The sequence below is a fragment of the Myotis davidii genome, unplaced genomic scaffold, assembly GCF_000327345.1.
Source record: "Myotis davidii unplaced genomic scaffold, ASM32734v1 scaffold14, whole genome shotgun sequence".
Taxonomy (NCBI): Eukaryota; Metazoa; Chordata; class Mammalia; order Chiroptera; family Vespertilionidae; genus Myotis; species Myotis davidii.
Window position 1 is genome coordinate 621,778 of NW_006287372.1, and position 3,436 is coordinate 625,213.

Consider the following 3,436-nt stretch of genomic DNA (forward strand, 5'->3'; position numbering starts at 1 on the left):
AGCCAGCAGGATTGCAACATTGTAAGCAAAGGCCAGAAACCTACTTTCAGCCGCGGAGGCCTAAGAGCTGGAGCCAAGTCTCAAGCTAAAGCTGGCCCAGAATAATAAAAAAAAAAAAAGGAAAAAAGGAGCAGTTGAGAGCTTCAGTCACCCCCAGCCTGAAAACAGCCCTCAGCCCCTCACCCAGACTGGCCAGGCACCCCAGTGGGGACCCCTACCCTGATCCAGGACACTCTTCAGGGCAAACCAGCCAGCCCCCACCCATGCACCAGGCCTCTAACCTATATATTAAAAGGGTAATATGCCTCCCAGCACCGGGATCAGGAGAGCCATGAGGCCTCCCGGCACTGGGATCAGCGTGACAGGGGGCAGCACCCAAACCCCCTGATCGCCCTGCGGCTCTGTGTGTGACAGGGTGCGGCACCCCAACCCCTGCCCCCCCAAGGGGCCCTGCTCTGTGTGTGACGGGGCAGAGCCATAACCTCCCCATCAGCCCTGCCCTGAGTGTGACAGTGGTGGCGCCCCAACCCCCTGATTGGCCCTGTTCTGTGTGTGACAGGGGATGGGGCCCCAACTCCCCTATCAGCCCTACTCTGTGTGTGATAGCAGGGAGCTCCCCAACCCCCCTGATGGGTCCTGCTGTGTGCGTGACAGGGGACAGGGTCCCAACCCCCGGATTGGCCCTGCTCTGTGCATGACAGGATATGGAGCCCCAACCCCCCTGATGGGTCCTGCTGTGTGCGTGACAGGGGACAGGGTCCCAACCCCCGGATTGGCCCTGCTCTGGGCCCGACCAGGGGCTGCACCTAGGGATTGGGCCTGCCCTCTGCCACCCGGGAGCAGGCCTAAGCCAGCAGGTCGTTATCTCCTGAGGGGTCCCAGATTGCAAGAGGGCACAGGCCCGGCTGAGGGATCCCCCTTCCCCCCCGAGTGCACAAATTTTTGTGCACAGGGCTTCTAGTCCTATATAATAAAAAACTAACATGCAAATTGCCCCCTGAACCGGGAGTTCAACCAGGGGGCCCAGCTGGCTGGCCCTGCCCCTGATCGACTCTCTCCCACCCCAATCAGGGATGGGGCTGGCTGGCCAACCACCGCAGCCCTCCCCCTGGCCAGCACAGCCTGATGGGCCAGGATCAGGGCCAGTGGGCTGGACGCCACATGTGCACCTTCTGAATATCGCTTTTCATCTGATCCAGGACAAGTTTTAAGAGTGAAATGAGACACTATTAAAAATCTATGTCAAGACAACAGTGTAAACTAGCACTTCCTGGGAAAGCGAACACTCATGGTCACATCATTGATGAAGGTCTTCCTGCCCCCCCCCCCCCATCCTTGTGTCTCGCTTCTTTTTTTTTTTATTATGTATAAAAGTTTATTGTATAAAATTAAGGCCTTCGCATTTTATAGTTCACTAGTAGGTAATTTTTAAAAACCTACATAAAAATTTTACTTGTGTTTCCTCCAGCCCCAACTATTAAAGGGGCCTGACCAATTGTTATGAAAACAAACACTATAAATAACACCAAGTCCTTTAAAGCCAACTGTCCCACATGTTATTTCTTGGCATAGGTGATCTTCAGGCATGGGACGGTGTGACCTTAAATCCTTGGGAAGCACCCCTGGCAGCTCCAGCCTGCCCATCATTTTCAAATCCAACAAGTTCAATGCCATGCCTCCCAGGTACCAAGCGTCCTTCCTTGTAACCAGGGAACTGATTAAACAGCACAGGTAACATCATCTCATTAGTCTCTTCTGGTAAATTATTAAGGAATAAAACAGTTTGGAGGGTAATCAGGGACCTGAGGATTTAGCGTTGCATTTCCTTGGGTGTTAACTGAATGTGGTGCCCCAGACCAGGCTTCTTATTAGCAGTCAGAGCTGTCTGTTCCCAGGTTTGGCTTTCTTCTTTCCTTTCTTCTTTTCTTTCTTCTTCCCTTCTTTTCTTTGTCAGCAAAGGTGCCAGGCATTTTAGCTATTCCCCCGGACTCTGTTTTTGCGCACTGGATTCGCATCAGTTTGCCATAAACTGGAAACCCCTGTAACTGTCACAGGGCATTTGTGGATGAGCCCAGCTCTTTAACTGTAACAACGGCTTGGCCCTCATGTTCACGGTCTTGAAAGCTACAATATCTACAACATGGCCAAACTGAGGCCATACAGCAGCAGTTCTCAACCTGTGGGTCGCGACCCCTTTGGCGGTCGAACGACCCTTTCACAGGGGTCGCTTAAGACCATCCTGCATATCAGATATTTACATTACGATTCATCACAGTAGCAACATTACAGTGATGAAGTAGCAATGAAAATAATTTTATGGTTGGGTCACAACATGAGGAACTGTATTTAAAGGGCCAGAAGGTTGAGAACCACTGCCATACAGGGATCTCTTCAATGCTTCTTTTTAAATTTTGTCATTCATATTATTGATATAAATTGTATGGTTTGGTCTGATATGCATCTTTTGGGTTAAACTATCCAAACAGCCTGAGGCCGGCCCAGCATCCCGTAACAACTGAGTGTTGTTTACTTTTAATGATCGAATGAAATTAATTGTTTTTGAGCTTCTATTTCAAAAAACGTAAAGCTCTTTGGGATAGGTTTGTTTTAGTCACCTCCATCCCCCTTCCCAAGCTCATTGCACTGCAGGAGTTCCACAGTATTTGTTTAATGAATGAACTCGCTTGCATTTCCAGGAAGCTGACAGCTGCGGGGAGAACAGGGGTGTGGGACGTTGGTTCAATATCCAGGCATGGGGATGCTGGGTGCTGGTGGGACTTGTATCAAAGGAATGGCAAAAGGAGTGAGGTTAAATTGCATTAATTTTGGCTTGGCTATGATTGGGGTTTGGTCTGAAGGAGCATTAGTTGGTTTGAGGTGCGATCATGTATCTACCAGAACATCAAAACTGGATGAATGGGAAGAACTTACTGAGGTCACAGTGAAGAGCCGAGGCAGCCTGGAAGGCTGGGCAGGGCCTGAGCTGGCTTCAGGTCTCACTCACAGTGAATTAAACATTTGAAAATGAAGCATCTTAAAGAAATAATAATTTCCTTCTCTGTGTTCTAATTGGTTTTTTGTATGTTCATAAAATAGAGATAGGTATAAAGGACTATCTCTATTTTACCTCACTGTGTATGCATGTGTTGGTATCTATTTGATTATATCTCCATTTTCCTATTAAGCCTGTGCTTTGAAGAAGTAGGTACTGTATTCTTTTTCCTGAGTATAATTTTTTACTTTAAAAATATATTTTATTGATTTCAGAGAGGAAGGGAGAGAGAGAGAGATAGAAACATCAGTGATGATAGAATCATTGATCAGCTGCCTCCTGCATGCCCCACATTGAGTATTGAGCCTGTAACCTGGGCATGTGCCCTGACTGGGAATTGAACCTGGTTCATAGGTCAACGCTCAACCACTGAGCAACACCAGC

At 48.6% G+C, this 3,436-nt stretch overlaps 1 pseudogene; it reads right to left on the minus strand.

Moving 5' to 3' along the window:
• Positions 1-1,556: 1,556 nt before the first annotated feature.
• LOC102758734 lies at positions 1,557-2,513 on the minus strand (annotated as a pseudogene).
• Between the last annotated feature and the right edge of the window lie 923 nt (positions 2,514-3,436).